Genomic DNA, 14936 nt, shown 5'->3' with positions numbered 1-14936 from the left:
CCGCAGCACCGACTGTCGCGTATAACGAAAGCCTAAGCAAAAAGGCCGGGATGTAATAAAGAAATAAGACATGCTATTGCACCAGCTCTATGTAGTACTGACCAATTCAGTATTGTTAAGTATTTCCCATGCGTAGAGTTGACTCTGAACTTTACTATTACCACAAACTTGTCTGATCCAAAGCCGTTGTCTAACGCTCGCACGACTGCGATTGTATTCACCATCTCTTTCTACCTTCATGCTATATGTGTGACAGAAACAAGTGGTGAAAATGATTCCAAGTGCGTTAGATAATAAGACATCCGGTGACGACTTCTCGCTGCTGAGGAATTGGTAGTGTTGCCACTAAGTAATTGTAGGCAATAAATACTTAAGTTGTTCTAGTTTAGGTGGTCAAAACTATGACATAAGTTTATGGACATTTTAATATATCACGAAGGGTGAATATCTTGGAATCAGTCACATGAGCAACTTAATAGAGTTAATAATAGTAGACTTAATAGAGAACCTTCGAATGAGAGATAATAAGTAGTGCCGGCCCTGGGGTAGAGCAAGAAAAGCGGTTGCTCCAGGCGCCAGCTGGCATGAGGCGCCATTTTCCACTTTCCAGTGTAAAATAAAATTATTATGGCGCTTTCCAAGTTTAGGTATATTTTATACCTTAGCCTGCTATTTACTCTTAAACTAAGTACCAATAATTCTCAAGCAAACTTAGCCGTTATAGTTTTCCTTGAAAGTTTGATATACTTCCTACCATTCTGATTTTTTTTTTAATTTTTCCACCCACGGGTTAGATTTTAGACTCTCGATTTTAATGAAAATGTGCACTTTAAAGTTGAATATTTCGCAAAAATCGTCTTAGCAAGCCCCTAATGGTTTTAAAAGACCTATCTAACGATACCCCACACTATAGAATTGGATGAGAAAAAAAAATCACCCCCCACTTTACGTGTATGGGAGGTACCCTAAAAATTTTTTTGTACCATTTTGTCGGCATAGTTTACATATATATATCCGTGCAAAATTACAGATTTCTAGCATTGATAGTTCCTGACCAAAGCCGCGGACGGACGGACAGACAGACAGACATGGCGAAACTTATAGTTTAAATATCTGCCCCGACACGGGAATCGAACCCGAGACCTCAAGCTTCGTAGTCAGGTTCTCTAACCACTAGGCCATCCGGTCGTCTAAAATTCATCAATAACATTTAATATCTTGCTCAAAATAAGTATTTAGGTATAGAAGAGAACAGTAGAGCGGTTTTAATTCCATTTATGAATTTGTTATTGATTTAATGACGTTAACTTGGGATATTTTGTATTGTTCACTGGCTAGGTATTGCCATCTCGGTGTCGTCCTGCTTTCCTTCCTCAATAATGACTAGTTAATAATATAAGCTCAGGCTGGCTATGGTATGCTGACACTATTCATAAATTCACTTAGAAGCACGATCTCTAAAGTGCTCATCAAACATGATAAAAATTATAAATTATCGTAATTCGAATTTTTGTAAGGCTTTATTTCATACAACAGGTAACGAAAATAATTTTATTACTTTGTGTTTTATTTGTATAAAATAGGTGCCTACCGAGGTATAACAGGTCTGTATTTCTTATGTAAATGACAAACGATAAATGTACGATTGTTTATGTTTTAAACAAACAATCGTATTTATACTTATTTGTACCAAGCACTTAAAATCTAAAAAAAATACTTTCAGTGCATCGTCCGCCACGTAAAATCATTGAATATCTAATTCAATAATTAAGGTTATCTTATGCAAAATTACAAATCATATCCTAGCTAAAAGGATGGCCAGATACCGAATCCTAGCCTACTAGACGACACCAGATAGTTTCGGATTCAATTCTATTTAATTTGCCAATAGACGTCCTGGCAACAAGGACGACCTTTTGACGTAGCCGTCCATTTTTTTAGTTTGATTAAAAGAGGTATTTTGCCTGATTAGTAATGGGATTTAATCCGAAATTTGTTAGTATTCAGTCTCGGCAAAAATTCCACAAAGACGCTTAAAGTACCTACCTATAATGGTATTTACTTGGCAAAATATAGTTTATTAGAAAGCTTTGAGAATATAAAACATACCAACTTAATTGTTTTTTTTTAAGTAGGTGTATGTACCGACCTCGCTAACTAGATGTGCGTTATATGTTATTAATAATATCTTGCAACAGAAGAACATAATATTAATCAATAAGCACATTAAATAATTTAAAGAATTAAAAAAAGAATTTAATATAGAATTAGTTGTCGATCAAATAAAAAATGTGCAAAATTACATCATATTAGTCATTCGCGCATCATCCCCTTTGATTTCGGGGAATTGCACGCACCTCGCTCTCGGGTACATACGGCGGTGCTCGGGCTACGCGACCATTCGACGATTCTCAGTGCTCGCGAACGGTCGGACCAAACCAGCTGACGGTGCAGTGTGCCACTCGCACAATCGGTGTAGAGTAGCGAATTTTACTTTCATAAGTTGCTATTTTCGAAAATGTCTGAAAACAATCATTTCAAAAATGGAAATGGTCGATGTAAGTGTTTTGCATGGTATTCGGATTTTGGTTTTTGAAACATTTTGAATGACTTTATAAGTGCAAATTTCGTTGTTTTTAATTTTTGGCGGGCAAACCGATAAGCTGTTTGTATTTTAGGTGCATTAAATTGATTGTGATACTTTAACTGATTATTGAAATTTATATAATTAATTAATAAGTACGGATTAATTTATGGTCCTGAAATTAAGTGTGGAAAGGTTCCAATTAGTTACATGAATGAATAAAAGTGTGCATATGGCATTTTAAGTATAATACGTAATCTTATAATAAAAATATCTAGTTATATTTCTGTATATTTATGTCTTGACTCTGGGAAAATACGCGTTGTTTAGTTTTGAGCCCAAGCGAAACTCCGACGCGCTGTTAATATTAATAATACCACCTGATAACTTGATAAGGCGATATTAGCACAATGCTGAAATGCTATATATATAAGATCACGGGTGCTTGAGCCTATTGCTAAGGCTCGTGCTTTATTTTCGCGTGAATAGAATAAGTACTAATGAGTTGATATTTTGCTAATATTTTTTTTCCTTTATGTGGAAGTGGAGGTTCTGTATGATAATTATATACTTACGTGTCGCATAACTCGAATAATACGTAGCTGTCGTGCACGTGTGATAGCAAACGAGTAAGATAAAACGGTTGTAGTTCGTTACATTAATTTGTGTTTTGTCGGTCTCAGGCAAGATGGCGACCATCGACAAGCTGTTCACGCCGGTGCAGTCGAAGAGCGACGACACCGGCAACAAGGTGACCGTGGTGGGCGTCGGCCAGGTCGGCATGGCCGCCGTCTTCTCAATGCTGACGCAGGTAAGCACCAGGCCTCGGCTCCCGTACCCCGGCCTTTGCTCACTCTCTATCATCACATCACTCATTTAATTTATTACCTTAGAAAGATTAGAAGTTACTTACATATGGAGGGGATCAAGCTTAATACTTAGGGCTATTCTCGTACTCCCACTTCTACGAATGCTATTGCTTTTTTATCTGCCTAACTACCTAGCTAGATACTCGTAAAAAGATGAGAAAATACTCCCACTATTTCGCAACCCAACGATGCGTGCGAACTGCAGTGCGGACAAAATGATTGTGGATAAGTAAGAGTAGAAGCAATGCGTTATTTTGCCGGTCTTGGCTGGGCACTGCCGTGCTCCCATCAGGTTCTTCCTGAAGCAGCATTGAAGATATATTTACTTGTATACCTATTTATAAGGTGCATAATATTTGGTGGAATACTATTCCTAAATTTGACTATACTTTCGGCTTTATATTGCTCTTCAATTAAAATCTTACAACATCCTAAAATTTGTACCTATTATTTCTTTCTGAAGTGAAAATGTGGGATCATGATGCATGTTGTAGTTTTTTAGCTCGGTGCGATGACCGGTTTTGCGCATAAATAAGCTCTTATTTATGAAGGATTTTAATTTAAAATTGGGCTAGGTTGCGTTTAATTTAAATAAATAAATAACATGGGGCAATTGACACCGATTGACCTAGACCCAAACTAAGGTAAAGCTTGTACTATAATACCAGGCAATGGATAAACATATTTATACACTATTATTATTTATATTTACATACTTAAATACTCACATAAATATAGGTAAATTGTCCAAGACTCGAGAGAAAACATTCGTATTATTCGAACAAATAGGTATCTGCCCCAACCGGGGAGCGAACCCGGAATATAAAATACCTAGCTTCGTAGATAGGTCCCTAAACAATTAGTTATCTAGTCGTCAAAACATTTGACTAAGTAGTATAAATTCCTGGTTTACTGTTTGCAGTAAAATTAAGTTTTAACTAGATAATGCACATATAGGTAACTAACTTATGCTATTTTATTTTTTAGTGTAAGTGAACATAAGTACTAAGAATTTTATGTATTTAATGACGTTTTCGCATTCGTATCGTATATCGTATTGAAAGACTCGCGCACGCGATTGTGCATTCCTTCTTTTTCATTAAGTCAGAAACTGTTCAAATCAAACAAAAAAAATCACCATTTCTCTCTACCGTCATTCTATACCTACCGAGTGCGTTACACAATAAGGATGCACTAGTCGTAGTTCCTTTGCTCGTATTTATTTAGTTTAACTAGCTTTTACCCGCGGTTTCGCCCGCGTGGAATTCGGTTATCGCGCGCTGTTCCCTCGGGAACTGTGCATATTTCCGGGATAATAGTAGCCCATGTTACTGGGCCAGAGGGCCCATAAATTATATATATGTCAAAAATCACGTCGATCCGTCTCTCCGTTTCGACGTGAAAGACGGACAAACATACAAACACACACATTTTCGCATTTATAAATTAGTATAGATTACACTAGCAAATAATGAAAGTAGAAGCGAACCCAAAAAAGCTATTTTTTCACTATTTCTCTGGTTACCTGCATGTCGTTGTTGTTAATCTTATAAGACTACCTGACTATAGTCAGGTAGCGAGGTGTAACGTAACGCTGGCTACACTTGGTGTTCGCGACTAGGTAGCCGCGAAAGTAGAAGAGACGGATTACATGGGTAATATGGGCAATTTTATATTTTAAACAAAAAGTATACCTACATAGAGATACTCGGTCTAAATTTTCCATAAAGTCCATTCATCCACTCATCCAGAAAAAAAAACATCTTTTTAGCTTTCATTCTTTACTTTATCTACATCACTGTGTGTCGTTCATTTCATAATTCGACGAAACTTACGGAATTAAAGACGAAGATCATATTTGCCATAACCCAATTATAGAGCACTAATCCTTCAGGAACATAGCTCTTTATAAAGTACAAAGCAAAATGTTATTGCTGAAAATGGATTTAACTAGGTGTTAAATACCACAAGTTTCAACGAATTGCAACAGTTTAGTTTGCATTACACACGCCAAAACTACTTTAAAACAGAGTAGGTATTTATTGGTAAACAGGTACCTACGATGCTTTGAAACAATGGAAATCCCCGATGAGCGTTTATAATTCTATTTTACTTTATTTACGTACTCAGACATTCATAATTATTGTAGGTACTTAAACATACAGCAAATTTCACCATTCATGCATGATGTTCAATGTGGTTTCAGCAGTGACGCACCACCTTGCGTCACACCATATCCAATCTAAGCATGCAGATACGGTTTCATGTTAACAAATGAGTTAAGTTAGTTACCTTCTTAATTAATACATTCGGTTTATTACCTGATTTAATTGTACTTTTCATTAAGATCTCGCATCTAACTGAACTAAAATAGATTGGTAACCAACCCATAAACTCAGATAGCAGGGGAATTAGTAGATTATTTTTATAACAGACGGACGAGACAGAATAAAATAGACTTATCGCAAATTCACGGTCGCCCTGCAGGGACGATGGACGATTTCGTTGCGTTGTCTGGGAATGCTAAGAAGCGTGTCACTGTTCGTGAGGAATAAGGTATCTATGTACCTACATGGACCATGTAACATATAAGTATAACTACGTGTAAGTTGATGTTACATTTTACACGACATAAATATATATATATAGAAAATTTACAATGTTATATTATACACATTACCTAATAAACTAAAGATAAATCCTGACTAAATAAAACAAATATGTCAAATTAAATAGAATAACAAATACTTACCTACCTTTACTTTTGATATGTATATATATTTATATATATATATATACATATCAAAAGTAAAGGCGGAATCTTTTTAGGGTCGTCACTTGTGTGTCTGTCCGTCTGTTACAGCCAATTTGCTCCGAAATTACTAAACCGATTGGGTTGAAAATGGGCACTCGTGTTATATAATTTTAACATAGTTTTGAACTTATAGGTAGGTAAGAAAAAAGGCAAAAAATTAAAAATTTTCTCCCACCCCTTGTTTCGGAAACTACTGGGCATTTTTTGTAATATGATTAGTTCTATATCTACAGTTTAAAGAAAAACATAGAGCACGAAATGGCTTACCTAAGGAAATTTGTCCGAAATTTTATATCTCTATATCATTTGAAAACACTTTTGCCAAAAACAGACAAACCTAATTTAGCTTTAACCAGAAGCTGCCTTTTTTAGGGCTCCGTAGCCAAAATGCTTAAACGGTACCCTTATAGTTTCGCTATGTCTGTCTGTCTGTATCCTGTCTGTCTGTGTGTCCGCGGCTTTGCTCAGGGAGTATCAATGCTAGAAAGCTGTAATTTTGCACGAATATATATGCCGACAAAATGGTACAGTAACAAAAATAAAAAAAATTTTTTTTTAGAGTAGGTACCCTCCCATGGACGTAAAATGGGGTGATTTTTTTTCTCATCCAATCTTGTAGTGTGGGGTGTCGTTGGACAGGTCTTTTAAAACCATTAGGGGATTGCTCAAACAATTTGCGATTCAGTGATTTGTTTGCAAAATATTGAACTTCAAAGTGCAAATTTTCATTACAATCGAGCGTCCCCCCTCCCTCTAAAATTTTGAAAAAATCAAGATGGTAGTGAGTATATCAAATTTACAAGGAAAACTATACTTTACGGCTAAGTTTTCTTGAGAATTATTTGTAGTTTAAGAGTAAATAGCAGCATAAGGTATAAAATATACCTAAACTTGGAATATTCCGTACAAAATATGAAATCCTTAGAAAAATATTACTTAATTCTTTCGTAATGGCTACGGAATCCTATTTCAGGCGTGTCCAACACGCTCTTGGCCGGTTTTTTAATAAGTGGATTAGTATACTTATAGATTTTTACCGTTTCGGTACCTATATGTTTTCGAGCCGTTAATCTACTTAATTCATAACAATAGTGATGTCTTTTCCCAGGGCGTGACCAACAACATTGCGATGGTAGATGTGATGGCAGACAAGCTGAAAGGCGAGATGATGGACTTGCAGCATGGCTCCGCCTTCATGAGGAACGCCAAAATTCAAGCCAGCACAGGTTAGATCACTGGCACAAAATACAGTGTTTACCTACCCAGAAACCCATTGTGTTTCCTTGATATGTATGTGCTTCCACAAAATGCTAAGGATTGTATGCTTTATTGGCATGAGGCTATTGAATGTAGAAACATTTTTCCGGTTTGCGGGGCCGGTGCGGGAAACCCCACCTTACCGATCCTGTGTGCGATGTGACACCTAAGTGACAGACCGCACCTACATAGAGGTATAAGTATGTAGATTGTGTTACACAGTCAAGTGCAAAAATATGTATCTAATCTATTCGAACACTCAAAGATATGTTACAACTAGAGATGGGCCGAATACGGTTTGAACCGAATACGAACTTCGGCCGAACATCGGCTCAATAACACCTGCCTCTAGTAAATTTTAAATACAAGTAGATAGATAACAAAATATTAATAATTTTGATTGTTGAAATCACCAGTTAATAATGAATATTAATTAAAAATTCTTAGTGTTTCTCAATGTTTAGTTCGAGAACCGAAAACGTTTTATTTTGAAATTGAATAAGAATGGTGGAGTGGAATTGAATTTACGAATATATATATATTTCGGGAATCTCGGAAACGGCTCCAACGATTTCGATGAAATTTGGTATGGTTTGGGTTTTCAGGGATGAAAAATCGATCTAGCTTGGCGTTATCTCTGGGAAAACGCTTGTTATCGAGTTTTATCCCGAGCAAAGCTCAGTCCTCCAGGTCCTACACAATACTTGTATTGTGCTTATTAAGTCGACATTATTATGAGCGTGTGAAACATAATTTTTTAATCGTTACAAAACGTAGGTACAGTCGAATGCAAATATATATATACGCCACAGCGTCAAAATATTAATATACATATTTTGACGCTATGGCTGTATTATTTATGCCCTTGACCGTACATAGAGTCTGGCTAATGAAAGCTGAACCCAGCTATTATTTGAGTGGCAACATTATTCAAATGTCATGTTATGTTAGCCAGACTCTATTCTTACTTACTTACCTTAACACCCACCGACAACACCTACACTGGATAGTCATTTAATCTGATTAATTTTCGTTTGGTTTGGTTCGCCAGTTTCAGCAGGAATACACCTGTTTTGTTTGTTATCCACTAAACCATAATTTAGCACTTAAATAAACATGATAACTCGCGATTAGGTATATTTTATTGACGTGAGTGCGTTAATTACACTGGATTTTGTATCACTCTTAAGTATCCTAGGTATCCTAGTATTTGATGTAGGTAGGTAGGTATCCAATGAAATACCTACCTATATAAGTACCTATGTAAATATTAGCTATTTATTTAAATAAAAAACGAAAGTATCTATTTTTAATTTAGCAGCGTAAATAATGCCCCTAGACAAGATGGGATTTAGATGGGATGGGGTGAGATGAGATTATAAAATGGCAGTAGATAAATAATTTCATAATATTATTAATTGTAATAAACTATCCGCCCTTTAACTAAGGTTATTTGTGTTTTCTATGATTTTTATCAGCTGTTTTCAATCAATACGGTCGCGATCGTTCATTTGGGACCCATTTCGTGAAAAAGTCCTTTGAATTGTCATGTAAGTATAGATGACAGCACTTTTAAACGAACACTAAAAAATGGCTAATAGAAAAGGCATTTTATGATTTAAAATAATTTTATGCTACTTAGTAAATTGTGAATTCGATTTTAAGAGTAAAAAACATTGTATGCCCGGAAGGGTATAACGTTGAGACACTAAAACAATTTCATCATCTTTGTATAGGTACACAAGTAATAAAGCTTTTCTATTCTATTACAGAATGACAGATATTCGATCTTAAGTGGGTCCCAAATTAACGATCGTGACTGTACGTACAGTCAAGGACTTTAATTCATGGGCCACCATGGAACCTTTTCAAAGGAAAATTTATTACGAATTTCCTTGTTAATTAATGCGATGTCACTATGACGTTTACTGTGAAATGGTTCCATGGTGGCCAATGACCAGTGGCCTTGACCGTACATGGATGTTATATACAGGGTGTTTGGTATAGCTACGTGCAAAGTTTTAAGGGGGTGATAGCCGAGGTATTTTTGAACATTTTTAGCCATATAAGTCTTAGCCGAATTTTTTTTTTAAATTAAAAATTTAGAAATTTTAGGAAAATGCTCAGAATTTGATAGTCACGAGTCAATATTGCCCCAATGAGCGGTAATTTGTAAACAAAATCTTTTATTTCGGATAGTTTAATGTGTATTGGACCGAATGCAATAATTTTTAAGTGTCTTTTTGCCACAAAAACAAAATGGGGGCATTCAAAATTACTAAAAATGTCTTAGGTTGGAACAGTCATTTTTCTGTGCCATAAAAAAAATCCTTGAAATGTTCAAACATTTTTAAAAACATGCCTGTTTATTGTTCTTTCTTTTAAGGTATCACTCATTCACATTGCTTGCTAAATCTGAGATAAAAAGTAAAAAAAGCAAACTCAGGGAGCACTCACTAAGAATGTATTAGTCTAAAAATTTCACGTTAAATTAAAGGTACTTAACTAGTAAATTACATAGACAAAAGGCAAAAAAAATAATAATTAATCTGTTGTGATAATGAGTAGTAAATTAATTCATTAAAAAAATATATTAAAAATCAAACGTATAAAAATTTCCACAATATCATCACAACATACATTACACCAGACATACACACAGACATATATATGGCAAAAAAGTCAAAAATACCTCGGCTATCACCCCCTTAAAGCTTTGCACGTAGCTACCTAACATCCTGTATATTTTCGTAGAAAGGTAGGTCTGTACCTACTCGCCTTTAAACCTGTCCTCTCCCAGAGGCACAAATTTGTGCCCAAATTCCTTTGATCCTGTTATCCTGGGAGATGACAGATTAAAGCCCTTTGTTCCAATATCCCTATAAAGGGTATTTTTTCCCCTTAATTAGGTAAATAGAAATATAATAACATTCGCCATTAAAATTTTCACGAACTCAGTGACACTCGTGGCATTAAGAAGAATCTAATAAATAACGTATCATTTGTCAAAATCGGTTAAAAGCCGTTGAGTATATACCTAGTTACGACCGGAAACAGCAACGTATACCTACGTACAGGTAAAAACATAACCTTCCTTTTGAGCTTTGCCGCTGTCAAGTAAAAAGTAGGCGAGTGGAGAAAGTATAGGTAGAGTCATTCACGATGACGCGTGCCGTGGTTCTTATTACAATGTCATTAATAGAGACCGGCCGGATTATATGCAACATAAAAAGCTTGAAATATGCATAAAAATGCTTGAAATATGCACGAAAACTGACAGAATAAGCAACATTAAATGACTACATTTTTTTTTGTTTTGTAAATATTATTCCTTTAGATTTAAGTTTATTGTTAGTAAATACTTGTTTTAAGTTTTACTTTATTAAGTATGCATCTTTATAATTTATTGTTTTTTAATAAAATAAAATAAACTATAAAGATTTTTTTATTAAAACAGTTCCGTCGCAAGTAAATGTTTCAGGAAAGTCACTTATCCACGAAGACACACTTTTTTTTTCGGGAGGCATTGTAGAATTTCACAAAAAACTTAAACTGCAATGAAAATAACAAGCATACTTAATAGGTGGGTCTCTTTCATTTTATTATCGTACCAAAACAAAAGACGCGCGGCTGCTGAGTGCGCTGCGCTTGAAAAATACTGTAAATTATAGCGATAATATGCATCATCACTAGATCTTAGGAAAAATATGATGGAAATGCATATTATCCGGTCTCTAGTCATTAGGTAATGTCTAATTTTTACAAAATCACGCGTCTTCGTGGATGGCACTAGGTATAGCGATTGTTTTAGTTACGTCGTAGCACAGAATAAGTAATAGTAATAATACAAAAAATAGTCGTAGTAACGTGGTAGTGATGCAGCGTTGTTTGTGCGCAGACTACGCGATATCGGCGGGCTCGCGCATCTGCGTGGTGACGGCCGGCGTGCGCCAGCGCGAGGGCGAGTCGCGGCTCGACCTAGTCCAGCGCAACACAGACGTGCTCAAACACATCATCCCGCCGGTAAACCTCACACCGACCTGGTGAAAAACTAAACTTTCTACTCCCCACATAAACATAAGTGATCAGTGATCACAATAACGATTTGTTATAGCCTATAGGCAGTACCTACCGGTGTTGAGGTCACACACAAGAGAACATGACGTGTAATAACACGTCACTACAACCTATGCTTCAACTAATTTACTTTCTGAAGTTACATAAGTAATTTTGAAATAGTATATTCTATTTCTAAAATCGGTTTTAAAAATGTCAAGAAACTTACCTAGACTAGTGTAGCGGGTTGTTAATTGATTTTTCATCACATTTGCTCGTAAACAGTGTCGTAACATGCAGGCTACCTTGCGTGTAACCCCTCAAGTAAAACCCTAATGTGCCCTAACCTTAATGTGCTTGTCATGAAACCCGTGGTCGATAAATGAGCCATTGCCCCTACTAATTTTCTTGTCATGAAGCCCAAGGTTGGTAAATGAGTCATCGCCCGTACTAATACTGCTGCGCGTGCTGCTGCAGGAGAGCGCAGTCAGCGGTATCGGCAATTTTTGAAAAAATATTAGTTTTTCTTTTACAAATATACAATTTTACTCGCAAATGTGATGAAAAACATTGTATATGGCACGGGCGGTAGGTACTAGAATTACGAACATCGACTCTGTCTTCGACTTCGGGCTTCTAATAGACTCTCGTTTGTAATTCGTTATTGACCGCCCTTAAGACACAATGTAATATTACATACTTGTTAAATACTACCTACAGCTAGTAAAATACAGTCCAGACGCGATATTCGTGATCGCGAGCAACCCCGTGGACATCCTGACCTATGTAACGTGGAAGCTGAGCGGGCTGCCCAAGCACCGCGTGATCGGCTCCGGCACCAACCTAGACTCGGCGCGGTTCCGCTACCTGCTGTCGGAGAAGCTCGGCATCGCCACCACCTCCTGCCACGGGTACATCATCGGGGAGCACGGAGACACCAGTGGTGAGAATACGCCTTTTTACCCAAGCAGCCATTTAATAAGCGAAAATCATCATCATCATCGCAGCCTATACCTATACGTGACTTCACACACGCCATTGAATTGCTTCGCCGGTGTGTGCAGGTTTCCTGACGATACTTTCCTTCACCGTAAAGCTCTAATTTCGCACGTAAATTCCGAAAAACACAGAGGTACGAGCCCGCGCTCGAACCCACAACCCTCTGCTTGAGAGCCACTAGGCCACCACCGCGAAAATCAAAATCAAAATGTCTTTATTACCCAGGCTTTTCTTAATTATTTTATGTCAACAGTGCCAGTATGGTCGGGCGTTAACATCGCTGGTGTCCGGCTGAGCGACTTAAACCAAAGATAGGTTCGGATTCTGATCCGGAGAACTGGAAGGAAACGCACGAAGCTGTAGTGAAAAGTGCCTACGAAGTGATCAGGCTTAAGGGATACACATCCTGGCTATCGGCTTGTCGCTTTCGCAACTCGCGCGGGCTATTCTCACCAACGCAATGAGCGTACATGCAGTCTCTACTTACATCAAGGTCAGTAGGTCGAGTTTGTCACCAACTTAACAATCGATAAACTACACACATCACAAAAGTCTTGGGATACTCATTATCCCTAAACATATCTGACGTTTTGACTGAGTAGTAAATAACCTTATGTTGAAATGTCCAAAACTGTCTAGGGATAAAAAATATTCCTACTCACTTTTGATGAGTGTTCTGTGGATAACAAAATTACAGAGTACAGTCAAGGAAACTGAGTCACGTACCAGGTGGAACCTTTTCAAAACCTTCTTTACAAATTTGTTCTTCCTTTTCAAAATTTCGCTCGGCAGCTGTATGGGACAGTGGCGGCGTAGCATAGGTTGGCGCCCGGGGCGGATTACTACTCCCCCCCACCCCCCCACGTCTCTCAAAAGTACAAGACGACATGCAAAAGCAAGTTGTCTTTGTCACCCCCTTGGTACCCGGTACCCGGGGCGGACCACTCCCGCCCCAAATTACGCCCCTGGTATGGGTAACACGACATTAGTAGCACAAAGATTCCACCCTGGTACGTGATTCAGTTTCTTTGACTACAGCCACAGGGCGGCCACGCCATACAAAATACGCGTTCTTGAATCTACATAGGCACGACGTTTGTACACGCGTCAATGTGTGCGTAAGACACACAGGGCTGACTATCGCAAAACCCTAGTACTGGTATGTAGGTATGGCTTAGATGTGTAAATAAATGTAATCGTTAACCATATATTTTTATTTAAACCTACTTAAAATGTGTCTGTCTATGTATTTAAGCATTATAATTTTACATTACAATAAATATATGACTACAAACTTGAACGAATTATTCGGTACCTAATTAGTTATTTCATGTATTAATCGCGATACTTTTAGACAATTTGTTATATAATTAGTATAGTGTGTGTAGATAAAAGATATATATTGGTCTATTGATAGGAGAGAATTAACAAATAAATTTTACAAATACCTACCTACTAATATAAGACGTCTATTTATACATTATAGGTACACACTTTTAAACCTAGGTATTGGTTTTTCCTCAGTTACCTAATACCTAAGTACATTGTACATGTTGCTAATTAAAGTTGGTTAGGTACCTTACCTACCTTTTTTCGTCCTTCGAAAATCGAAAAAACTCCTTTTCTTATCGTTGGCTGTTGACCCATACAATGCACAGTATATCACCATTTCGCAAAGTTATTGCTCCCGAACTGAAGTGCCGTGCGACGGTGCGACCGACATACATCGCGTCGCGCGCCCGACTGCTCTTGAGGGTGGGGTAACTAGAACCGGTGCGGGGCGGAGCGTGGCCATTCTGTACGTCAGTACTATTATATATTCTGTGCTACAGTACCTATGTGGGTATAGATAGACCCAAAATTGTGAGCTGCTTCTCCACACATATGTTTATTTGTCAGGGAGAGCACGGCGTGGAGGAGGAGGTGTTCCTGTCGCTGCCGTGCGTGCTGGGGCGCGCCGGTGTGTGCGACGTGATCAGGCAGCCGCTGACGGCGGCCGAGGCCGGCCGCTGCGCACCTCCGCCAGTCTCATGGACAAGGTGCAGGCCGGCATCAACTTCTAAAACACCTACCCTTCTTTATTCAGCAGAGTATCTACATGACAGCGAAATTCGATTCGAAATTGCAAGCGTGTATTTTATATGTAGCTGATGTCAACAGTGCACTACTTTAATATCCCTGACTACTTAGTCGTATTTTTTAGATTTTCTACTGCATTTGAAGTACCTTGCTAAGGGCGGAAAAAATAGGCTCTTGCATTTTAAAGTTTACAAACGTAGTTTTGCAATCAAACAAATTAATAGCACATAACTTGTATTTTTATCAGTATATCAAATTAGTTATTTACCGAATATCT

At 37.4% G+C, this 14936-nt stretch overlaps 1 protein-coding gene and 1 pseudogene across 4 annotated transcripts in view; one reads left to right on the top strand and one right to left on the bottom strand.

Annotated features, from left to right (window-relative positions):
* The window catches only part of LOC141433240 (protein stunted-like), a 41092-nt gene that overhangs the window by 11275 nt on the left and 14881 nt on the right, over positions 1–14936 (bottom strand). Inside the window, exon 1 of one of the 4 annotated variants that reach the window (XR_012451917.1) lies at positions 14168–14307. The exons of 2 other annotated variants lie outside the window; for them this stretch is intronic. The gene's annotated coding sequence lies outside the window, so the exon portion shown is untranslated. Of the gene's footprint in view, positions 1–12801; positions 12883–14167; positions 14308–14936 lie in introns of those variants that run through there. One more of the 4 variants, XR_012451916.1, reaches the window with a different exon arrangement.
* Positions 2396–14723, top strand: LOC141433210 (L-lactate dehydrogenase-like; annotated as a pseudogene).

The sequence above is a fragment of the Choristoneura fumiferana genome, chromosome Z (genome assembly GCF_025370935.1).
Source record: "Choristoneura fumiferana chromosome Z, NRCan_CFum_1, whole genome shotgun sequence".
Classification (NCBI taxonomy): domain Eukaryota; kingdom Metazoa; phylum Arthropoda; class Insecta; order Lepidoptera; family Tortricidae; genus Choristoneura; species Choristoneura fumiferana.
Note: the sequence above shows the minus strand (reverse complement) of the source record. Positions and strands in the feature narration are given on the sequence as shown.